This window comes from Anomaloglossus baeobatrachus, chromosome 6 (assembly GCF_048569485.1).
Source record: "Anomaloglossus baeobatrachus isolate aAnoBae1 chromosome 6, aAnoBae1.hap1, whole genome shotgun sequence".
Taxonomy (NCBI): domain Eukaryota; kingdom Metazoa; phylum Chordata; class Amphibia; order Anura; family Aromobatidae; genus Anomaloglossus; species Anomaloglossus baeobatrachus.
Window position 1 is genome coordinate 294,438,578 of NC_134358.1, and position 26,549 is coordinate 294,465,126.

Genomic DNA, 26,549 nt, shown 5'->3' on the forward strand with positions numbered 1-26,549 from the left:
GGATGTGCGTCACAAAATCCGTGACCCCAACGAGATCGCTGTAGCAAAATCGTAGCGTGTAAAGCCCGCTTTAAGGACATACTGATGTTTTTGCTATAGATCCTTGTCAGGTGGATTAGCAAATTGATATCTCTTTAACTTTTTGCGTATAGCTTGATGCCATCCATGTTGAGGAGGTGGCTGATGGTGCTTACACCTTTGAACTTGTATCCAAAGCCAGACTCTATAATTATCTGTCTAAGGAGGTCAAGCCTAGGCAGAACAGCAATGGGAGAAGTGCATCACTTTGATATATGCTGCATTTGATGGTCACTTGTGCTAGTTGTCTTGAACTGACTTCCAATGTTGTCATCCATAGTCCCATTGATTTTCCAGAAAAGGTTCTTTTGACATTGTAGAGCGTCAAGCATTCACAGATCCATGTGTGTGACATTGAGTCATAGGCTTTCCTATAGTCAATACAGGCTGTACTGAGATTGCTCTGTCTGGATCTTGAGTCTTCTTGAGTGACTGTTCTATCTAATAGCATCTGATGCTTAGAACCTCTGGTGTTGTTGCCAATGCCTTTCTGAGCTAGATTCATGTAGTGAACCACCTGGTTCTGTAGCTTGGTGGCTATGATGCCTGACAGGAGTTTCCATGTTGTTGCAAGGCAGGTTATTTGACAGTAATTAGATGGAATTGTTCCCTTATGTGGATCCTTCATGATCAGCACTGTTCTATTTTCATTTTGTGTTAGCCAAGCTTGGTGGTGGCCTTCTTCTAGTAGTTGGTTCATCAGCTTTTGCCAGGCGTTCATGTACTGACATTAATTTCTTTTGCCGGTAGGTGTGGATCATGTCTGGGTCAGTTGCTGTCCAGATCTTCATGTTCTTAACATGGTGTTGGATATCTGCTTCTGTAAGGTTCTTGTTCTAGGTGGTTACTGGGTTTCATTCTCAGATCTTGCAGCCACTATGCATTGGTGTTGTGTAGTGATGAGCGAGTACTAAAAAGCTCGGGTGCTCGAAGCTCGGGCCGAGCCTCCCAAGATACTCGTGTACTCGGCCCGAGCAACGAGCCCAATGTTATCCTATGGGAGACCCGAGTATTTTTGTGAAATAACCCCCCGGCAGCATGGAGAAACCCTAAAAATGTCACACAAGTCTCAGAAGAGTGCTCAAATGACATGGCAACAGCATGGGGAAGACCCCTTGAAGCATTTATCACTGAAAAGTCACAGCTGTGAACAATTTTGTCCGCGTTTTACGCCATTTTTACGGACTCACCAGAAAACCTTCCAAAATGACCCCAAAATGATTTTTCATGGCGGAAATGTTAAGGGCACATACCCAATAGTGAGATAGAGCTGGTGTATGTTACTTTTTGAGATTAATACATGAAAGATTTTACGTGAAAACATTGTGTGGCACTCCGATGTCCCTGAGAAGAGACGTACATGAAGGCCTCTGAGTCTAATGTGCCCATTTTGAGGAAGTGAGTCTTTGTAGTATTTTCCTTTGCCAGGGCAGTCCAAAATTGTGAGGTTCACCAATGCCCCTGCATACAGACGTGCATGAGGGCCTGTAAACCTGAAGTGCCCATTGTAAGGAAGTGGGTCTATTGTAGTATAGCCCTTAGGCAGGGCAGCCAAAAATTGGGAGGCTCCACGTTGTCCCTGGGTAGAGACGTGCATGAGGGCCTCAAAACATTAAGTGTCCATTGTCAGGAAGTGGGTGTATTATAGTATAGCCCTTAGGCAGGGCAGCCAAAAATTGGGAGGCTCCACGTTGTCCCTGGGTAGAGACGTGCATGAGGGCCTCAAAACATTAAGTGTCCATTGTCAGGAAGTGGGTGTATTATAGTATAGCCCTTAGGCAGGGCAGCCAAAAATTGGGAGGCTCCACATTGTCCCTGGATAGAGACGTGCATGATGGCCTGTAAACCTGAAGTGCCCATTGTAAGGAAGTGGGTCTATTGTAGTATAGCCCTTAGGCAGGGCAGCCAAAAATTGGGAGGCTCCACGTTGTCCCTGGATAGAGACGTGCATGAGGGCCTGTAAACCTGAAGTGCCCATTGGAAGGAAGTGGGTCTATTGTAGTATAGCCCTTAGGCAGGGCAGCCAAAAATTGGGAGGCTCCACGTTGTCCCTGGGTAGAGACGTGCATGAGGGCCTCAAAACATTAAGTGTCCATTGTCAGGAAGTGGGTGTATTATAGTATAGCCCTTAGGCAGGGCAGCCAAAAATTGGGAGGCTCCACGTTGTCCCTGGGTAGAGACGTGCATGAGGGCCTCAAAACATTAAGTGTCCATTGTCAGGAAGTGGGTGTATTATAGTATAGCCCTTAGGCAGGGCAGCCAAAAATTGGGAGGCTCCACGTTGTCCCTGGGTAGAGACGTGCATGAGGGCCTCAAAACATTAAGTGTCCATTGTCAGGAAGTGGGTGTATTATAGTATAGCCCTTAGGCAGGGCAGCCAAAAATTGGGAGGCTCCACGTTGTCCCTGGGTAGAGACGTGCATGAGGGCCTCAAAACATTAAGTGTCCATTGTCAGGAAGTGGGTGTATTATAGTATAGCCCTTAGGCAGGGCAGCCAAAAATTGGGAGGCTCCACGTTGTCCCTGGGTAGAGACGTGCATGAGGGCCTCAAAACATTAAGTGTCCATTGTCAGGAAGTGGGTGTATTATAGTATAGCCCTTAGGCAGGGCAGCCAAAAATTGGGAGGCTCCACGTTGTCCCTGGGTAGAGACGTGCATGAGGGCCTCAAAACATTGTTCCCATTGCAAAGGAGCGGGTCTCCTGTCGTTGTAATGTCCATTCTGCAAAGAATGGGCGAAAAAATTTACCACTGGGGGTATACCTGAAACAAAGGCCTAAGTATTGCAATTTGTAACGGTCATCATCATGGTGGCGCATGAGGAGAAGGAGAAGCAGTCCAGCGATTATCCAAAGTCCAGAAGTGTGTACCCATGGGTGAGTGGAGGTACATGGCAAACTTTAAATTCCGCTCTCATTTGCTGGTGGTGTGGTGAAGTCTGGCCCAATCCAACCCTTGTTCATCTTGATCAGAGTCAGCCTGTCAGCATTTTCAGTTGACAGGCGGGTGCGTTTATCGGTAATGATTCCACCTGCGGCACTAAAAACACGCTCTGACAAAACGCTAGCAGCAGGGCTGGCCAGGACTTCCAAGGCGTAGAGAGCCAATTCATGCCACGTGTCCAGCTTGGATACCCAATAATTGTAAGGCACAGAGGAATGTCGGCGTACAGTTGTTCGATCTGCAAGGTACTCCTTCAGCATCTGGGCAAACTTAGGATTTCTTGTGGCACTACCCCGCACCTCAGGGGCTGTGGTACGTGAGGGGCTGAGAAAACTGTCCCACATCTTAAAGACTGTTCCCCTACCTCTGGCGGATTGGACTTATGCCTCTCTCGGCTGTACGCCTCGGTTGTCCACTGATTCATGACCTATGCCGCTAGCGTTTTGTGAGGGGAATGCTTTGCCTACTTCCGTGACTATGGCCTTCCGGAACTGCTGCATTTTGGTTGACCTCTCCTCCACGGGAATAAGAGACAAAAAGTTCTCCTTGTAGCGTGGGTCTAACAGTGTTACCAACCAGTAATGATTGTCGGCCAAGATGTTCTTAACGCGAGGGTCACGAGACAGGCAGCTTACCATAAAGTCAGCCATGTGCGCCAGACTCTTAACAGCCAGGACTTCAGTAGCCTGACCAACAAGATGACTGAACATGCTGTCCTCCTCCTCCTCCTCCTCCTCATCTACCCTGTCCTCTGGCCAGCCACGCTGAACCGAGGATATGACTGGTGTGCATGTCATATCCTCAATTTGGCCGGAGAGTTGCTCCATGTCTTCATCCTCCTCCTCGTCATAGTCCTCCACTGCACGTTGTGATGAGACGAGGCTGGGCTGTGTGTTATCATCACCCACACCCACTACTGTTTCTTGCTGCAACTCATCGCGCTCCGCCTGCAATGCATCATGTTTGTTTTTCAGCAGAGACCGTTTTAGAAGGCAGAGTAGCGGTATGGTGACGCTAATAATGGCGTCATCACCACTCACCATCTTGGTGGAGTCCTCAAAGTTTTGGAGGATGGTACATAGGTCTGACATCCATCTCCACTCCTCAGGTGTTATGTGTGGAGTTTGACCCATTTCCCGACGGCTTAGGTGATGCAGTACTCAACAACTGCCCTCTTCTGCTCACATATCCTGACCAACATGTGCAGAGTTGAATTCCAACGCGTGGGGACATCACACACCAGTCTGTGAGCCGGAAGATGCAAACTGCGCTGAAAGCCGGCAAGGCCGGCTGAAGCAGTAGGTGACTTTCGAAAATGTGCAGACAGGCGGCGAACTTTTACCAGCAGATCAGACAGCTCTGGGTATGACTTTAGAAACCGCTGAACCACGAGGTTGAGCACATGGGCCACGCATGGAACATGTGTCAGCTGGCCTCGCCTCAAAGCCGCCACCAGGTTCCGGCCATTGTCACACACGACCTTTCCTGGCTTTAGGTTCAGAGGTGTGAGCCAGTGATCTGCCTGCTGTTTCAGAGCTGTCCACAGCTCTTCTGCATTGTGGGGTTTGTCACCTATGCAGATTAGCTTCAGCACAGCCTGTTGCCGCTTCGCCGAGGCAGTGCTGCAGTGCTTCCAGCTTGTGACTGGTGTGGAGGGTACAGTGGATGAGGATGCGCAGGAGGAGGAGGAGGCTGAAGAGCATGACATTCCGGAGCTGTAGAGTGTGGGTGAAACACTGACTGAGGTAGGGCCTGCAAACCTTGGTGTGGGAAGGACGTGTTCCGTCCCTCGCTCAGACTGGGTCCCAGCTTCCACAATATTAACCCAGTGTGCCGTCAACGAGATGTAGCGGCCTTGCCCACAAGCACTTGTCCACGTGTCTGTGGTTAGGTGGACCTTGGGTGAAACAGCGTTGTTCAGGGCACGTGTGATGTTTTGTGACACGTGGTTATGCAACGCGGGGACGGCACACCGGGAGAAATAGTGGCGGCTGGGGACCGAGTAACGTGGGACAGCTGCCGCCATCAGGTCACGGAATGCTTCTGTCTCCACCAGCCTAAAAGGCAACATTTCCAGCGCAAGCAGTCGCGAAATGTTAGCATTTAGAACTGTGGCATGTGGGGTGTTGGCAGTGTATTTGCGCCTGCGTTCAAAGGTTTGCTGAATGGATAACTGAACGCTGCGCTGGGACAAGGACGTGCTTGATGATGGTGTTCTTTCTGCGTAGGCAACTGCAGGTGCAGGAGTGGAGGAGGCTTGTTCGCAGGCAGCATGGACAGGGGAATGGCTCGCATGCACAACCAGCGAAGACGTAGCAGTGACATCAGCAAGCACTGCTCCTCGACTCTGTTGTACTTCCCACAAAGTCGGGTGCTTGGCTGACATGTGCCTGATCATGCTGGTGGTGGTCAGGCTGCTAGTTTTGGTACCCCTGCTGATGCTGGCACGGCAGGTGTTGCAAATGGCCTTTTTTGAATCATCTGGATCCAACTTAAAAAACTGCCAGACTCGGGAAGACCTAACATTTGTACAGGCACCTTGTGTCGTCGTGTTGTTCCGGGGAACGGTTGCCTGACTTCTGCCTGGGGCCACCACCCTGCTTCTTACTGCCTGTTGTGATGCTACGCCTCCCTCCCCCTGTGCACTGCTGTCCTCGCTCTGCATATCCTCCTGCCAGGTTGGGTCAGTTACTGGATCATCCACCACGTCGTCTTCCTCTTCCGCACCCTGCTCCTCCTCCTGACTTCCTGACAATTGTGTCTCATCATCGTCCACCACTTGTTGAGACACGTTGCCAACTTCGTGAGAACGTGGCTGCTCAAATATTTGGCCATCTGTACAGACGATCTCCTCATGACCCACTTCAATATGAGCTGGCGAGAGGCCAGAATGTGTGAATGGAAACGTGAACAGCTCTTCCGAGTGTCCAAGTGTGGGATCATTAATGTCCGAGGAGGACGTGTACTCAGCCTGGTGGTAGGAAGGAGGATCAGGTTCAGAAATGTGCGGTGCAGTATCACGGCTACTGACACTTGACCGTGTGGAAGACAGAGTGTTTGTGGTGGTGCCAATCTGACTGGAAGCATTATCTGCTATCCAACTAACAACCTGTTGACACTGGTCTTGGTTCAAGAGCGGTGTACTGCTGCGGTCCCCAAGAATTTGGGACAGGACGTGCGAGCGACTAGATGTGGCCCTTTGTTGTGGCGAAATTAGAGCTTGCCCACGACCTCGGCCTCTGCCTGCACCACCATCACGTCCACTTCCTTGTTCCTTGCCAATGCCCTTGCGCATTTTGCAATGCTGTGCACTGCTGACGTGTATATTCACTACTTGTGCGTTATATCAAAGTTTGTGGAAATTGCACACAAGTGCACCTGTACGCTGCCACCAACAGGCACACACGTGCGGTTTTAAAAACCAAGCACGGACGCAATAAGAACCTAACAGGTTTTTTTGGGGAGCGACAATTACAGACAAGTCAGACACTATCTGGACTGTTTTACACTGTGTACACCAGCCCCAGATATGATGAAGGCTGGTATACGGTCACCACTACCCTGCCTGCCTGCCTGCCTGTATACTGGTACAATAGTCCTGACAAGGACTCTTCTGGTCACTAGCCTGTATTCAGACCTGGCTATACCCTGCCTGTATATAGCAACAATAGTCCTGAGAAGGACTCTGCTACTGTACTCCGACCTGGCTATACCCTGCCTGCCTGTATACAACTAGAATAGTCCTGAGAAGGACTTTTGGTCACACTGTTTGCAGCCCTGCAACTGAAAAAGCTATAAAGGGCCGCAAAGCTTTCCCTGAATCAGCGACACTCTCCCTGCACTGACTGTCTGGATAGCTGTGAGCAGAGCACAGCGCGCCGGCCGGTATAAAGGCTCGGTCACGCTGTGCAGGCCGGCCAATCACTGCAATTCCACAACTAACAGGGCTGTGGCATTGCAGTGGTCTGCCAGCCAATCCCTGCATGAGGGCTGGCTCTCAAAAGAGCGCCAACATGCAGAAATGAAGACCACGAGTACAGCACGAGTATCGCGAGATTACTCGGTCCCCGCCGAGCAGCCCGAGTACAGCGATACTCGTGCGAGTACCGAGTAGTTACAAGCATGCTCGCTCATCACTAGTGTTGTGTTGTTCCCTTTTCCCATATGTTCCTAGAGTATTGTTCAGGCTCTGCTATTTGTGGAGTTTCTCCCTCTGTACTGTTACTTTGCAGTTGAGATTGTCTCTCCAACAAACTCTAGCGAAGCGCCACCTATTGGAAGTAGCAATCCTAAAAGTCAAAAGTGGATTTTTAACAATCCTTTGCATATGACCTAGGATATATAAGCCAGATCAGAATCCCAATTTGCAGACACTGTGTTTTGGGGTGCTTGCCCCTCGTCAATGTAAAGTATAAGGTGTCTGATCTGGCTCATGAGAAGCTTTGTGGGGACCACGGGGGAACACTATTCTCCTTAAGGAGACTTTGCAAGCCAATCTGGCTGCCAGTAAAGTAAGGAGACTTATAGCTGCCACGCCCCTGTGGGGAATATTCACATTGTCTCTCCAGCAAAGGAGACTAACTGCAGTTGAGAGTACACCTTTGATGGTTCTTTGGAGAACAGGGCATTTATCTTCTTGGTCTCAGCTTGTTTAATGTATCTCCCTAGTCTTGTAGCAAGTGTGGTGTGCCTTTGTTTAGCAGTCTCTAGGGCTTCATATGGAGGCTTCAGATGGAGTAAGGCCTTTGAACTTGACCAATGAAGCGATAGACCGAGCGCTCACCGCTCTGCAAAGCAAGTCACGGGATCAGACAGACTTAACGGGTAAACCAAGAAGAAAGTTTATTTATAAGGGTAACAAACGTTAGCTGCAGAGTTGCGGCGAGATAGGGGCAAAAAGAAAAAAACAGTAAAAGAGACAACTCTAGCTACAATCATGTATTGTTTAGCTGAGGCGGACAGGCCAGGTCGACACAACTAGTACAGAAAGCAATACAAGTTCAAATAGCAGTACAATAATGTGTATATATATAACATTAGGCAATCCTACTCTATCCACTAACCTAGCTGGTCTCCTCTAAAGGGACCATGCGGATACCGTACTCTCACTATGGAGGCCTATACTGGTTCCCTCACCGCCGTACCCGGGTACTACTCACAGATCCGTCTGCAGGATCGGTCTGCTCTGGGGCTCATCAGTACTGTGGTGCGCACTTCACTCCAGGGGGGCGATGCAGGACTCCTTTCACCAATTCCGCTGGACAGGTGGGCTCATCTGGCAGGGAACTCTGGTAGGCCGCAATCCGACTTTCCTATCTCTGCACCCCTCAGCACGTCCTGGAATCCACACACTCAGTCACTTCCTGCTTCTTTTCCACTACTCTCCGATCAGACCAAGTCAGTTCCAGCAGCAGGGGAGATCTGGGCCATACCATTATGCTCTGCTTATGAGCCAGTCTCTTAAAGCCAGCAGCGCAACAGAACACAGAAAGTACAGAGAAGCAGCATTCTTAGTAGGGGCTGCACTCCTCTACACTAGCTTGCACTAATCCTTGATTTTTACACCCTTCTGCACTTCTGTTAGTTGGCTGACTTCTCTTCGTTTCACCTTTATCTTTGTATCCAGTCTTCATTTCCAAGGGGGGCACATACTTCTGTTGTTCTTGTTGGTTGCATAGGTTAAGATGGTTGACCTCGGGGAGATAAACATCCAACACCGCGGAGACACCATCACGTGTTTCTCAACGCAGTGACACTAGAACAAGGTCCCCTGGGAAAATATGCAAAACAAGAATGCCGCGGAGACACCATCACATGTTTCTCAACGCTGGCAGGAAACCAGCCAAGTCTTTCACCGGGAAGAAACAACCACGGGAAGGGCGGTCTCCAGTCAAGGAAACCACCTGTACCAAAACATGGTATCCATCCACAGACAGCTGTTTCGGGATATTTGCCCCTTATCAGTGTGGAGTAGGAAAATGTCTAGTGGGAGCAATGCCCAGTAGATGACTACATAGGTTAAGATGGTTGACCTCGGGGAGATCAACATCCAACACCGCGGAGACACCATCATGTGTTTCTCAACACAGTGACACTAGAACAAGGCCCCCTGGGAAAATATGCAAAACAAGAATGCCACGGAGACACCATCACATGTTTCTCAACGCTGGCAGGAAACCAGCCAAGTCTTTCACCGGGAAGAAACAACCACGGGAAGGGCGGTCTCCAGTCAAGGAAACCACCTGTACCAAAACATGGTATCCATACACAGACAGCTGTTTCGGGATATTTGCCCCTTATCAGTGTGGAGTAGGAAACTGTCTAGTGGGAGCAATGCCCAGTAGATGACTACATAGGTTAAGATGGTTGACCTCGGGGAGATCAACATCCAACACCGCGGAGACACCATCATGTGTTTCTCAACGCAGTGACACTAGAACAAGGCCCCCTGGGAAAATATGCAAAACAAAAATGCCACGGAGACACAATCACATGTTTCTCAACGCTGGCAGGAAACTAGCCAAGTCTTTCACCGGGAAGAAACAACCACGGGAAGGGCGGTCTCCAGTCAAGGAAACCGCCTGTACCAAAACATGGTATCCATCCACAGACAGCTGTTTCGGGATATTTGCCCCTTATCAGTGTGGAGTAGGAAACTGTCTAGTGGGAGCAATGCCCAGTAGATGACTAGATAGGTTAATACGGTTGACCTCGGGGAGATTAACATTCAACACCGCGGAGACACCATCACGTGTTTCTCAATGCAGTGACACTAGAACAAGGCCCCCTGGGAAAACATGCAAAACAAGAATGCCGCGGAGACACCATCACATGTTTCTCAACGCTGGCAGGAAACTAGCCAGGTCTTTCACCGGGAAGGAACAACCACAGGAAGGGCAGTCTCCAGTCAAGTGAAACGCCTGTACCAAAACGCTGCCAGCGTTGAGAAACATGTGATTGTGTCTCCGCGGCATTCTTGTTTTGCATAGTTTCCCAGGGGGCCTTGTTCTAGTGTCACTGCGTTGAGAAACACATGATGGTGTCTCCGCGGTGTTGGATGTTGATCTCCCCGAGGTCAACCATCTTAACCTATGTAGTCTTCTACTGGGCATTGCTCCCACTAGCCAGTTTCCTACTCCACACTGATGAGGGGCAAATACTCTGAAACAGCTGTCTGTGGATGGATACCATGTTTTGGTATAGGCGGTTTCCTTGACTGGAGACTGCCCTTCCCATGGTTGTTCCTTCCCGGTGAAAGACCTGGCTAGTTTCCTGCCAGCATTGAGAAACATGTGATGGTGTCTCCGCGGCATTCTTGTTCTTGTTAGTTGTACAGTCAAGCATTTCGAGGATTGCTGATGCAGTAACATAGATCAGTTTATTAGTTTGAGTTATGGTGGTGGTAGGTAGTGATGCAAGTGCTCTATTGGCATCTTCTAGCATACTGTCTGGTGGTATTTCTCTACTGAGCCTTGACAGTCATTCTCTGGGGTTGATGATATTTAGTTTATCTATGATTTTCTGTTTCAGATGAGTTGAAGTACTCTCTAGTTGCATGACTGGAATATAATTTCCAATAAAAATATAAAGGACCTGTCACTTCTTCAAAAAAATGGAACACCTTGTGAAAATCCCTGAGCTCCCTGTCACGCTCCCGGGATCCCGGCGCCTACCGTCACTCACCGATCCATTCCCCAGGCGCTCTGGCCGCGGCTGCTGTTCCCGCTCTCCCTTCTGTGCATCCTCCATGCTCTCTGCCAGTCGATCCCGGCGTCCCGCTGCGGTCCGGGACTCAGCTTCTGGCTCCCTTGCATCCCCTCCGCCTTCTCCTCTGCGTCCTGTGCTGATCTCTGGCGCTCGGGCCTCGCGCATGCGCACTAGGGCGCAGGCGCGCTCACTCACTTCTTCTTAAAGGGCCAGCATTGCTGAAACAGGATATGGCTGATTACAGGTATAGGGTATACAAGACTTCCTTTTCTTGTGGGCAGTGCCTGTTCAACGTGTTCCTGTAGTTTGCCTCTTGCGCTAGGTGTTCAGGTCCCTCTGTGCTTCCTACCCAGGTTAACCCTGTCTCTGTCCAACGTGTCCGACTGCCATCCTGAGTGTGCCCAGCCTGCCGGTTTCCCACGAGTTGCCCCAGTTACTATCAGCTGTGGATCCCGTTATCTTCCACCAGCCTGTACCAGTCATCGGTTCTGGATCCCATCTGGCCACATCAGCCTGCACTCCTCGCTGGACCCGGACTCCGTCTGTTGTTACCACTCGGCACCCATACCCGGTTCCAGTCATCCGTCCTGCCCATGGACACCGTTGGACTAGTAGCCATATCCCGTACGGACATCTGAAGGACACGACACCCGAACTCACTTGTGTCCTGGCTGCTGTGCATCTAGGCCCTCTGGGGAGGCCACCAGACAGTCCCTGTATAGGGGTTCACTCCTGGTTGCCTCTCTGGGGGAGTCCGGTGCTCGGTCCCGTGGATCCACCTCTAGACTGAACGTTACACTCCCATGGTTCTGCTGTTCTCTTCCTTTGTGCAATGCATCACTCAGTTGCAGAAATATTCATATTTATTACTTTTAGTGCATGGAATTTCTGCTTGTTGTCGAAATGGTGCCTTCTTCAGAGTTTTATGTAAGGTCATTCGCTTTCACCTCTCCCTCAAACATGCTACGAATCACAGCCTGGCAGCATCTCTGAGGCTGTTAGATGAGCTGCACACCCATGATTGGCAGCGATTGGAACGGAGGGATGAAAGTACATGCCTTCAGAGAAGACTGAAGAACCGCCCAGTATGACTACAAGAAGAGATTTCACACACTGTGCTTCAAAAGCAATAATTGCAAATATCTCTGAAGTGGAATGATGCATTGCAAAAAGGAAAAGTGAAACAGAATCAAGGAAGCTCATGGATTTTTACAAAGTAATTATCTCAGTTTACTGAGACCCTCTTTAAGGGGTAGAACTCAGAATCCCTTCCTCACTAAGGCAATTTTTTGTTTTTAACTGTAAATTATTGGCAGTTTATATGTAGGCAAAGCAGGGACCTGATTAGATATATTTTGTATCGCTGCCAAAGGCTATTGATAGTGTCATTTTTGGAGTGCCGAGGTAAAATCCAATTTTGCCCTATACAGCAGAGTTAACTCACTGAAAGTGTGAACACTGCAGATGAGAGCAACCGCTTCAACATTTTCTAATGGCAATCTGCTCTGATGATGGGAATTGCTGACAAAGTACACAATACTCTGTACAGAGGACAGAATTATGTTATTATGTACAGTCTGTATGCTCATTCTTCTTGGCAGAGATGCCACTTTTATATAATATGCCATTAATGTGTATCTTTAAAGTGCAAATAATGCAGTACGCCCTGGAAATACACCATTATACATATGTGAATGAGGCCGGTTAGAATAATGATGAATCTGAGGGAGCCATCCTGAGTCCGCTATAATAACGAAGGAGAGACACCCGGGGAATAAGGCCATGCTAGATAATTCTGCTATTGTTGGGCTGTAGAGCTGTTAGCTGCTTTATGAATAGGTTTCTAATGATTGATTGCTTAATTTACCATTAATTAACATAATATATTGCCCTTACAGCACTGGAAAAAGGGCTTTGCTGGAATGAAAAATTACTACTTCATTTTATATAAAGCAGACTATGATAATTTGATCATTTAATTCAATGTTTTGGGTTTTTTTTAATTCTTTTTATGCTCAGAATTTAGGCCACGGTCCTAATTTTGCCATTCAGTCAGGCAACATAGGATTATATTTGTAAGGGTATGTGCGCACGTTGCTTTTTACCTGCTTTTTACCTGCTTTTTTGCTGCTTTTTCTTCTGCGCTGTTTAATGCCAAAATGGATGTGTTGTTCTATTCAAGCAAAGTCTATGGGAATTTGGGTTTCTTGTTCACACTATGTTGTTCAAAATGCTGCCTTTTTGTGGCAGAACTTTGGTCAAAAACTCAGCTTTTCAAAGAAGCAACAGGTCAATTGTTTTTGCCATTTGGGTTTTGCACTGGAAAGCTGAGTTTTTGACCAAAGTTCTGCAACAAAAAGGCAGCATTTTGAACAACATAGTGTGAACAAGAAACCCAAATTCCCATAGACTTTGCTTGAATAGAAGAACACATCCATTTTGGCATTAAACAGCGCAGAAGAAAAAGCAGCAAAAAAGCAGGTAAAAAGCAGGTAAAAAGCAACGTGCGCACATACCCTTATGCATATGTTTATTTGGCAATGAGTACACAACCTAGGCATTATTAGGCTGGAGTTGCCCCTTTTGTTAAGGTAGTAATAAATGTCATTTCTGATATATGTAGGTCATTGTCACACTGCTCCTCTGAGACATTTATGGCCTTATCCTGCCAGGAAAACTCAGGTGCAAGACAGGAGGGGGTCTTTGGTTTTACCCTTTTTTTTTCCTCCAGACAAATGCTGTACACTATAATTTCAGCACGCAAGCTATATTTATATCCCAAGTAGTCAATCACCTCTGCACAAACAGAAGTAAATAACTGAGATACAGAGAAAACATACGTGGCGCAGGAGAAATCAATGATTTAACTGCAGCTTACCTGGGGATTTAGCTGAACCACAAAAAGGATATGTATTTTTGATAAGATGTCTGTATTATTTATACAATATACCATTGTGTATGGACACAGATTGCTCCAACAGTCAGTGAAAAGAGCACTAGACTCTGAAAGACAATGCAGAAGATATGGACACCGTGGCATTGATTACCGGACGGAGAAAAATGATATACATTATTAAACAACTACAAAACTAGACGCTGTTAACAAACATAACAATTACTGCCAAAATCCTGCAATACCAATATACATGTCACAGCAAATATAGCAACCAATATACTATGGAAAAGCATAAAGGACAATGGCATAAAATCATTATTCATTTCTTTACCTTGCCATAGAGAGGACGGTATGCCCCAGGCAGGTGTGGACTGACATTTTGGCAATTCACAAGTCCTGATAACTAGAGAAAGCCCTTAGCCCCTATGTAAAATAAAGTTAGTGTCATACAAAAACCTTTGTGAGCACCACCTCCATTTCACTTTTTTGAGTTCTTCACATTCTCTAAGATTTGAAAATACAAAAATAAGCTCAAAATAATGATTTCTCCATATGTTCCCAAGACAGGAGGAGGGGTAGGCTGCTTTTTTTCTGCTGGATCTGGTACAGCTTTGCCCTATAGTTAGGGTATGTGCGCACGTTGCTTTTTACCTGCTTTTTACCTGCTTTTTTGCTGCTTTTTCTTCTGCGCTGTTTAATGCCAAAATGGATGTGTTCTTCTATTCAAGCAAAGTCTATGGGAATTTGGGTTTCTTGTTCACACTATGTTGTTCAAAATGCTGCCTTTTTGTGGCAGAACTTTGGTCAAAAACTCAGCTTTTCAAAGAAGCAACATGTTAATTGTTTTTGTCATTTGGGTTTTGCACTGCAAAGCTGAGTTTTTGACCAAAGTTCTGCCACAAAAAGGCAGCATTTTGAACAACATAGTGTGAACAAGAAACCCAAATTCCCATAGACTTTGCTTGAATAGAAGAACACATACATTTTGGCATTAAACAGCGCAGAAGAAAAAGCAGCAAAAAAGCAGGTAAAAAGCAGGTAAAAAGCAACGTGAAAGAGGTTTTCTGGTTCCATAGAATCCCAGTAATCTCAGTAATGGTTAACACTGTAAGGCCATGTGCGCACTAGAAAATTACTTTTTCTTAAGGAAAAACTGGACCCTCTGAAAGAATCCTACACCTGCGGTAAAAAACCCGCACCAAAACCGCGACGAAATCAGCATGCGGTTTTGTCGCGGTTTGGTGCGGTTTTGCCGCAGGTTGGTCCCTGCGGCTTTTGACCAATAATTAATGGCAAAACCGCAGGGACCTGCAGAAAAGAAGTGACATGCACATTAATTCCGCAGCACAAATTCCATGGTAAATCCGCAGGTATAAAAAAAACGCAGTGTGCGCACAGCATTTTTTTATACCCATAGGTTTTGCTGTGGAATGACTGCAGAAATGTTAGAAACATTTTCTGCAGCAAATGCTCAGGAAAATCTGCGGTAAATCCGCAGCGTGCGCACATAGCCTGACATTAGGACTGGAATGGCAGAGAATCTCTCAGGTAATATATGTTTTTTATTAATGTATGTATGTCAACATTTTTATCACAATTTAAAATTAAAAATTTCAACTGAAATATATTGAAATAACTGAATCTAATTTAGACTATGTTCTCCTCTGCATTCGGATACTCTGTTTGTAGAAATAGATATTCAGAATTAAAGAGGTTGTCCCCTTTCATGGCCTCCCAATTTTCAGCTCCAGTTTGTTTGTATATATATATATATATATATATATATATATATATATATATTATATATATATATATATATATATATATATATATATATATATATATTATATATATATATATATATATATATATATAAATATATATACACACTGTTTTTATATATATATATATATATATATATATATATATATATAACAGACTGGAGCTGAAATTCGGGAGGCCCTGAAAGGGGACAACCTCTTTAATGCTGAATATCTATTTCTACAAACAGAGTATCCGAATACAGAGGAGAACATAGTCTAAATTAGATTCAGTTATTTCAATATATTTCAGTTGAAATTTTTAATTTTAAATTGTGATAAAAATGTGGACATACATGCATTAATAAAAAACATATATTACCTGAGAGATTCTCTGCCATTCCAGTCCTAATGTCAGGCTATGTGCGCACGCTGCGGATTTACCGCAGATTTTCCTGAGCATTTGCTGCAGAAAATGTTTCTAACATTTCTGCAGTCATTCCACAGCAAAACCTATGGGTATAAAAAAATGTTGTGCGCACACTATACACTGTGTGTATATATATATATATATAATATATATATATATATATATATATATATATATATATATATATATATATATATATATATATATATATATATATATATATATATATATATATATATATATATATATATATATACACACACATATTAACCACAATGGAAGGTAGGCCATAGTGTACAATTAAACACCGGGGGTACACTAAATAGTGATCCCTGGGTGGGTGCATTCTTCAAGTGTCATGCCAAAAAGAAGAGGACAAGATGAATATATGCCAATATAGACAAAAGACACCAAGCGTGTGGGGAAGGCACCGATTTTATAGAGATGACACCGGTGTGATTAATCTCATGTTATTGCATGCTCGTGTGTGCATGCTCGGGAGCCATGGTGACACGTCCCTGTCTCCTGCGCATGCGCCGCATACAGCGACGTCTCTTCTATCACCGCTCGGTCTCGGCGACCAGCGCAAGCGCCATCAAGTTCGCGATCACATGAGATTAATCACTCCGGTGTCAGCTCTATCTATAAGATCAGTGCCTGCCCCACACGCTTAGTATCACCTTTGGAAAAAGCGCCACAAGCGATTCGTTGGGAATTTTCGCCTCCCATCCTTTGTGACCATACTGTCCTTGAGATAATTGCTTTGCATTTCTAATGCTGGGTTTGGCCTGACTGCTAAAGAACTGGGTTCCCCCTGGTCTTGTTTTATCTAGCTATGATCCCACTGATGTTTAGGCCCTAAACATTATTGTGCTGATTTCAGCAGAGGCTTGTATTTTTGTTCATCTACCATCAGTGGGTCCCATTTAGGTATTGCTGTTATAGACTCTGAATATTATTAAACTGTTCTCAGCAAATGCTTGTATATTTGTTCATTCACTATCAGTGGGTCCTATTTATGTACTATTGCTATACATTTTCCATGCACTATGCACTTTGTTATGGCTTATTTAACCCAGCTCACTTTATTTAGAGAGCTTTTTACATATTGCATTTCCTCTTAGACTTTATATGTGGCCCCTCTGGTGACCTTGGTTCTATATATGCGTTATTTAGATCACCATACAACACTATCATTCAGTAATTGATCAGCAGACGATTTGCCCCCCTTTTTCATATATTCTTGTATTGGTCACTTTGTTTGTAAGGGGTTGTTTATGTGTGATTTATTGTAATTCATAATTTTTTGTTCCTGTCATTATATATATGGGTTACTCAGACCCTCCCTGTCTTTTGTCTTGTATGTCGATTTTATTCTTTGCAGTTTGCTAATAAAACAATTAAATTGATTATATGGGGTACTTTGCACACTACGACATCGCAGCTGTGATGTTGGTGGGGTCAAATCGAAAGTGACGCACATCCGGCGTCGCAGTCGATATCGGAGTGTCTAAATCGTTTTTGATACGATTAACGAGCGCAAAAGCGTCGAAATCGTATCATCAATGTAGCGTCGGTCATTTCCATAATTTCGGAATGACCGATGTTACGATGTTGTTCCTCGTTCCTGCGGCAGCACACATCTCTGTGTGTGAAGCCGCAGGAGCGAGGAGCGAGGCTCACTCCGGCTATGCGGAAGGAAGGAGGTGGGCGGGATGTTTACGTCCCGCTCATCTCCGCCCCTCCGCTTCTATTGGCCGCCGCACGACCCGCTGCCTTAGTAAGGAGGCGATTCGCCGGCCAGAGCGAAGTCGCAGGGCAGGTAAGAGCGTGTGAGGCTGCCGTAGCGATAATGTTCGCTACGGCAGCTATAACACAATATCGTATGTGCGACGGGGGCAGGGACTATCGCGCTCGGCATTGCAAGCATCGGCTTGCGATGTCGTAGTGTGCAAAGTACCCCTTACTCTTTTGTTTATATTGGTATATATTCTTCTTGTCCTCCTCTTTTTGACATGACATTTGAAGAATGTACCCACCCAGGGATCACTATTTAGTGTACCCCCGGTGTTTAATTGTACACTATGGCCTCCCTTCCATTGTGGTTAATATATATATATGTAAATAAACTGTGCTTTACTCACTATATCCTAGTCCAGTGTGTAGTCTCTGCTGCGTGTGTCTGTTATTGTGGACAGTGCTTATGCCACATCGACAGCACTGCAGACAATCAGTGAGCTCAGCCGCTCTGCTCAAGTAGACTGCACGCTACACAAAGCTGAACTCACTGACTGCCTGTAGCGCTGTCAATCTAATTTCAGCACTGTAGATACCGGGAACAGCGTTGGAGGGTGATTGACATTTTTTTTTAAATAAACTTGCCTTAAAGGCAAACTGTATTATGATTTTGCTGTAGAATTAGGAACATTCGCTATCACAATTCTCAACATTTGTCCTAATAGAACATATGAGGAAGAGCCTTTGATTTGATTAGCTTATACCTTTTATATATTTTGGATTTCTTCACAGATTACAGCTGACCCCTCATACTAGGTTCTGACCCCCTCGTCTAGGCTCTGTCCAGATGGAGTAAACTGATGAATTCCCCCCAGTGTTTTTCTTAATCCATAAATTGCTGCCTTCCTGAATGGTACTCCAGTTGGCCTCTTACCTCTCGTCCTAACCTTGATTACAGCTCTCACAGAATTGCAACTTTGCCAATCTTTATTCCAATTTATCATATAACACTGTAAAAAGGCTGCACATCAGCAATATTTTTCATATCACTAGTACATTATCCAATACATATTTTATCTACTTGGTAAGACAGGACACATGAATGATTTTAATTTAGATTTTTCTTATTACATTTAATTGTATACTTTTTGTGTGACACTATATATTTATGTAACCACTTTATGTAATCAAATGTTTTTCCGGATATTCCCTGTTTTGCCCATCGGCTTCCACCTGCTCTCTCCTACTGGATCTCCTTTCATTTGTTCCATGGAGTATCATTAGTCAGTGAGGCAAGACCTTTAAAGATCTGGAAATTGCATCTCTTTGTATTTATCAGACGGCAAGCTAAGTGGAATGTTCTAAATACATCTATTGACACTTCTGAGACTGCGTGGGTCTGATTACTGCTTTATTACCGTACATCTACCAGTTCTTTATATTCATTTATGTCAATTTCATGCCTATGCAAATCACTTACACTTTATATTTATAATGGATGTACAATTACCAATACATTAAGAGCAATTTCTCTCACAATATGACCATTCGCAGCTTGGATTAAATGGGATCTGCATGAAGCTTTAGATAAGGCTAACAATATAGAATTAGTACATATTTATTTCTGTATTTTAGATACTTAAGGAGTACATCTACAGCCCCTAGAGATTTTGAATGTTATATATAGAAATGAGAAACAAGCTATATATACTGTATATATTCCTCTGTAAACAAAATTGTACATTTCTCAGTTACTGGCTTCAGCAAACAATGAAATACCAGAAAATTAATAGAAGAACTATGCTAATGGCCCCCATCCCATATAAATTAAACCAAAGTCTGCTGAAACCACTGATATTGGCAAGCTTATAGTTTCATAGTGTTTAAGCTTGAAGGTAGACGTTAAGCCTGCTTTATACCTTACAATTAAGCATACGATATCGTATGCGATGTGACACGCCCCCATCGTATGTGCAGCACGTTCAATTTGTTGACCGTGTCGCACAAACGATTAATTGCCGTCACACGTACTTACCCTTCCATACGACCTCGATGTGGGCGGCGAACATCCACTTCCTGGAGTGGGAGGGACATTCGGCGTCACAGCGATGTCACACGGCAGCCGGCCAATAGAAGCGGAGGGGCCGGCTGCCCATCTCGCCCACCTACTTCCTTCCACCTGGCCGGCGGGAGCTGCGGGACGCAGGTAAGCTGCAGTTCATCGTTCCCGGGGTGTCACACACTGCGATGTGCGCTGCCTCGGGAACATTGAACAACCCGACGTTCAATTTTTAGGTTTTGAACGACGTGTATGCGATCAACGTTTATTCGTTCAATCGCAATCGCACATAGGTTTCACACACTTCAATATCACTAATGATGCCGGATGTGCGTCACTTACAACGTGACCCCGCCGACAAATCGTTAGATATATTGTAGCGTGTAAAGCCCGCTTTCGTCCATCGAGTTCAGCCCATGACCTACATAATCCTATGTAATTTTTTATATTCTGCAGGTCCAATGCCACAATTTGTTCCAAATATTTTTACAAATATTTTCTGTAAAAAAGGATTTTTTTACTATTTTTAATCAATATTTGTTGGAATGCTTTGGATATATTACACCAGACATGCCATATTTATGCTAAATATTTTAATATACATCTTTATATGCTTTTTATATACTTCTCACATATCTATGGTATCTTCAATAAAGATTGACCTTGTATTTTCAGTTTTTTATCTATACTTTTTTTATACACAGCTAAGCTAGTTCAGGGGAAGGAGGCGAACTGGATCATTATCACTAAAACCCCTTTGCTTTAATTATGCAATTGTCGAGGGCGGGGGGCGCAGACCACGTCAGGGGGGCTACTCGAGGCTCAAGTGGCGACCGGAACTGGGGCTCGTGCAGCGGCCCGTTGCCCACAACACTAATAAAAGGGGATATTTACAGGGGAACAGTCTGTCAGTGACGCCACCCATGGGTTGCAGTTGGAGTTGGTAGCACCGCCGCTGCCTGGTGATGGGACGCCCCGGGGCTGATGGAGGGGGGCAGCTGGATGGAATCCCCTCCACGGGTAGGGGAGGTGTAGTCCCGGGGCCCAGGTGAATGGGAGTAATGGCTGCGGAGAGTGTCGTGCAGGGTTGGAACGGGGATGGATGGTGTACTTACAGTTCCAAAGAATTGCACACAGAGTCCAGTGGTAAACCAAATTGCCAGTGACCGGTTGCCTCCGGCGGGTGGATTCAGGTCTCACACCCTGATGTGGCAAACAGGGGTCCCTTCCTCCTTCACTCAGTGTTTGTGTCTTCCCTGGGACAACTCCGCATGGAACGGGGAAGTCCACTCCCGGTACTGTGTATGTTTGGAGCTGTGGCCCGCGAAATCTAACCCTTGGGATTTCTGTGGGTTCTGGCGGACACCCTATCCCCCACGTTGGGCTTCCGTTTCACTCTCTGGGCTTCTGTGGAACAAGGCCTGAAACCTTGTCCCCGGCTGGTCAATTAACAAGGGGGCTTGCAACCGTCCTCGTCCTAGGGTCCAGGTACCCCGATTGTGCACAGCCTCTGGACCGGATTCCCGCTGTCGGCACCGGCAGGCTACAACCCTGCCCCAGTCCACTTTAGGTCTTCCGCGACCGGATCTCCGTCGCCTGTGGTCCTGCTTGCCGTCTGCCACCTAGTCCGATAGCCCAGGGGCCCCAACCCCTGACTCCACTGCACTTTCACACTCCCATCCGCCTGGTCCCACCCACTGGTGTGTCCCTATTGTCTTGAGGGGGTGACTAGGCTTTAATGGCTGTGTGGTGTACCTGGGTGTGGGTTTGGTGTTGGTATGCCAAGGAGGATGGAGCATTGTACCTGAGAGATTTGTACAACCTCTGTGACTACCTGGTTTTGCCAGGGCGTCACACTCTCATGCGTCTTGGGATTAATCAGTCCTCTGCACATCTTGCCTCGCTGCAGATACAACTGGCTCCTCTCTTTCCACAGCCTCTGTGCTTCTGCCGGGGCAGTGGGCTCCAAGCTAGAATCAGCTTGGGAAATCAGCATCTTGATCAATCTGACTGCGGGATCTCTATCTTGCGCTTCTTGCCAAACGTGATGAGGTAATGGGTTGAATGTTGCCTCCTGCTGACCGCTGTGCTGTTTGGTGTTTTCCAAACTGTCAGGTTGATTTAACACTGGTAGTTCAATCTCTTCCAACTCGTCCTCATCTACTCCATCATCAGGCAGGTGTGGCATTCTAGACAACGCATCAGCATTGGTGTTCTTACGACCGGCCCTGTACTTTATGGTGAAGTCATAATTCGCCAGTCGGGTTACCCAACGTTGTTCTAGGGCTCCAAGCTTCGCTGTGTCTAGGTGGGTTAAACGATTGTTGTCCGTATGTGCAGTGAACTTTGCAGAAGCCAGGTAATGCTTAAATATCTCTGTCACTGCCCAGACGAGCACTAGGAACTCCAACTTGAAAGAACTATAATTCTCAGGGTTCCTTTCTGTTGGACAGAGATTCCTACTTCCGTAAGCTATCACCTTCTCCAGGCCATTCTGCATTTGGGATAGGACAGCTCCCAATCCCATGTTGCTGGCATCCGTATACAGTGTAAACGGGAGACCGTAGTCAGGGTATGCCAGGATCTCTTCTCCGGTCAGGGCTGACTTCATCTGTCGGAAGGAACTTTCTTGCTCCTTACCCCTTGTGAATGGAGGACCAGAGGTTTTGCCATCCTTGGTTTGTTCAACAAGGAGAGTTTGTATAGGAGCTGCCATCTTGGTATAGCCCTTGATAAAGTGGCGGTAATAGCCCATCAGGCCCAGGATCTGTCGTATCTCCTTGATGGTAATGGGTCTTGGCCAGTTCTGGATGAGGGTTATAGAAGCCACACCTTCTGCATTAACCACATGCCCGAGGTATTGGACTTTAGGCTTCAGCAAGTGGCATTTGGATGGTTTTAACTTCATCCTGTACTTGGAGAGGGCTTCGAAGACTTCTGCAAGATGTTCCATATTATTTTCATACGTTTTAGAATAGACGATGACGTCATCTAGGTATAGCAGTACCGTCTCGAAGTTGTGGTGTCCTAAGCAGCATTCCATCAGTCTCTGGAAGGTTCCTGGGGCATTGCACAACCCGAAGGGCATGCTGTTGAACTCGCAGACACCCATCGGAGTGGTGAAGGTGGTCTTCTCACGGTCTTCCACAGCAACGGACACTCGCCAATAGCCACTAGTGAGATCAAGGGTAGAAAACTAATTTGTAGTTCTCAATGCAGCTAATGATTCCTCAATACGGGGGGAGTGGATGCGCATCCTTGTGGGTGATCTGATTAATTTTTCAGTAGTCCACACACATTCTCATGGTGCCGTCCTTCTTCTTTACCAGGACCAACAGAGCTGCCCAGGGGCTACAACTGTCATGGATAACTCCAGCCTCTTTCATGTTCCTCAACATGTCCTTAGCACACTGATAATGTGCAGGTGGTATTGGCCTATACCTCTCTTTGATGGGTGGGTGTGCACCTGTGGGAATGTAGTGTTGGACCCCTATTATTCTCCCAAAGTCTAGCGGGTGTTTACTGAAGACTTGCTCGTATTCTTGCACTACCCTCTAGACCCCCTTCTTGTGATGTGAAGGTGTGGAGTCAGTGCCTATGTGTAATTCTTGACACCATTCCTCTGACTGACTTGGTGAGCTGTCACTGACTAGTTGGGGTGCAGCCTTGATGGATGCTGCTGCTTGGATGGCATGTGTATTTACTGTGAACAGCTTGGCAATAGTGGCATTTCTGGGTAGCTTAACCTCTTCCTCTCAGCAATTCATCACTCTCACGGGCACTCTCCCCTTCCGGACATCAATCATTCCTCTGGCTGTCAAAACTGTGGGCCAGTGTTCTAAAGGCAGGGGCTCCATCACTGCCTGATAATCTTGTCCACGGGAACCTACTGCTGCCCTAAACCAAATCATCATCTCACTTTGCGGAGGCACTACAAGGGGAGCTACATCCATCACTCGCACCCCACCAATCTCTCCACCAGACAGATTCTCCTGTTGCCGCTGCAGGAGGGCTCGGATCTCATGTTGCAGGACTCTCTGCCGCCCCACTCCTGCCATTGCAGACAGCTGCTAAAGTAAGTACAATAATTCCCCCATACAATTTTCAATAACATTGGTTCCTAGGACCATTTTCGGGTTGCTATCACTAGGGTCATTCTGCATCACTATTAGTCCTTGATGCTCTAACTCCACTCGCCCCACCTTAAGAGTCACTTCTTTAAACCCCACTTGGGTCATTGGGAGTCTATTGGCTGCAATAATGGTAAGGCTAGAATCTGGCGGGGTAAGGTCATCATCAGACCAGTAACGCTTATACAGTACATAGGGTATAGTCGTTACCTGTGAGCCAGTATCCAGGAGTGCAAATGTTGGAATCCCATCTACGGTGAGGGAGATGATGAGGCGGCCTCCGACATACCGCTCACGCCAATCAAATGGGCCTTGGTGGTCTATTCCTGAGGATTGGCCCTTGGCCTCAGGGGCTGCCTGTTTAAAGGACATCGACGGGCGTAATGGACTGCCTTGTTGCACCTGTAACAGACGGGCTGTCTATACCAGTTGCTGTTCTTTCTCTGCATCCAGGGGATGTCCTCAGGACTGTCGGAGAGTGGGATCTTCTCCGCCGGCTTGGTCTTTGGCTGGAGCTGCATGGCCTCGAGGATCCTAGTGACATCCTTGCTCAGCTGTTGAACTTGAGATGATAGTCACTGGGGGCTCCAGGGGGCGCTGCTGGCACTGCCGATCTCGGTAATGCTAATGGAGGGGGCTTCACCAGCAGGTGAGAGGTGTCAGCTGGCCAAGATGATGGTATGGAGTCATTGGCCTCAGGGGTCTGTAGAGCCTTTATGGCCTGGTCCTTTAAAACTGCAAAGTTTAAGTCCGGGTGCTCCAGGGCCCACAACCGCAGCTGCTTGCGATCGTCTGCTGACCCCAGCCCCTGCAGGAACTGCTCTACATGCGTCTTATTGCTCTCTGGTTCATTGATAGAGTCTACTAGCTTTAGAGTGCGCAGTGCGGTTTTTAGTCTCAGGGCATAATCTCTAATGCTGTCCTGGGGACGCTGCCTTCAGTTGTAAAATTGCATCCTCAGCTCCGCCTCCGTGCAGTTTTCAAAGGCTACTTGCAGTTTATCAAATATGGTGGGTACTGAGGCCCGATCCTCGTCAGTCCATGTCTCTACCTCCTGCTCGACTGCGCCTGTCAGCTGTCCAAGCATCACGGATGCGCGCTGGCGGCCAGTCATTGCATACATATCGAGAACAGTGCAAATCTTTTTCTTAAATACCTGCATGGCATCAGGTCGGCCATCATACTGGGGCAACCAGGAGGCACCGGGCACGTAAGGTAAGGTAATCGGCATGACCTACGTGACCGCCGGGACCACAGGCTCTGCCGCTCTTGCGACCGGAGTTGGGCCTGCTGCTTCTCCGTCATCTTGCACTGCCGGGGGGGTCGCGGCTTCGTGATCACCATCAGGCGCCGACATCTTTCCGGTGTTTCCCTCTTGGTTTTAAACAGCAGTCTCACGGGACCCACTGTCCATTGTTGCTTCCTGCTCCGGAGGTCACCGGGTTCTGGCTGCGTTCACAGGAAGGTGGGCGGAGCTTCATACTCATGCTCTTTTCGGGGATGAAAGTGCTGAGGTTGTCCTTTTTGGTGCCGAAATGGCGGGCAAGGTGGCGGCGGTCCGAAAAATTGCAGCGTTTTAAGGGTCAACAGTCCAGGAAAGGCGTACTTCACCCAGGTTAGTGGATTGGGTAAGTATCCTGTTCGTGACGCCAAGTTGTTGCGGGCAGGGGGAAAGAGCATGGCTGGGAGAGGGGGCTGTTCGAGATGCTCGGATCCGGGGTCGTTGCGGTGGCTCGAGGGGAATCTTGACCCGAGCCTGAGCACCCGTCTGTCGCCCGCAAGTGAAAAAGGGGATTTATTAGGGGAGGTTTTGTCAGTGATGCCACCCGTGGTGTGCGGTGATTGTGGGTGACACCGCCGGTGCCGCTGGAGGTGATGCCTGGGACCGATGGAGTGGGGCAGCTGGATGTTATCTGTGCTGCGCCCGTGCCAGCAGCCAGTGCTGCTTGGATCCGGATCTATGGTACGGCTCGAGGGGTTCTCCGGACCCGGGGGTCGCACGGACACTCTGAATAGAGGGGGACGTATTTATACGGGATTGGTTGTAAAATGTCTGTGACGCCACCCATGGAGTGTGGTGAGATGCAGCACCACCGCTGTCATTGCGGGGCTCCCGGGGACGTTGGGCTGGCAGCTGGATGTTAAACCCTCCGTGGGTAGGGATGGATGTCCCGGGTCCCAGTGTCTCTATGCTAGGGATGGTGATTGCAGGGGCCGGCGCACCCGGCCAGGCCGGGTATGTTACTCACAGTCAAATAAAGCACACAAGTCTTGTGGTAAACCAAGGTGATGGTGGCCGGCTGCCGCAGATGGGTGTATCTGATCCCACACCCGGGCTAGTAGTCAAAGTCTCTCTCCTCTGCACTCAGTGTGTTGTAGGTAAGACTTCCCGGTCCTTTGGTTGGGAGCCGTGCCCATCTGACACTGACCCTTGGGATCTACGGGCCCTGGCGCTTGCCCCTATCCCTTTCGGTGGGTGGTTGTCTACTTTTCGAGACTTATATTGGGACAGGACCTAAAATCCTGCTCTCAATTGGTTAATTAGCTAGGCCGTTCGTGACGGTCCTGGCTTCAGGGTCCAAGTACCCCCTCTGTGCACCCGTTTTCCGGATCGGTTCTCCGGTGTCGGTACTTGCGGGCTACAACCCTGTCCCAGTCCACATCGGATTTCTGGCACCCGCCTTTGCATCTCCTGCAGACTCTGGCTGCTGTCTGCCACCTAGCCAAGGTGTCAGGGCTCCGACCCTGGCACCTGTCAGCTTGGCACCTCCACTCCGACTCCAACTTGAACGTTAACTGACTGTTTTCC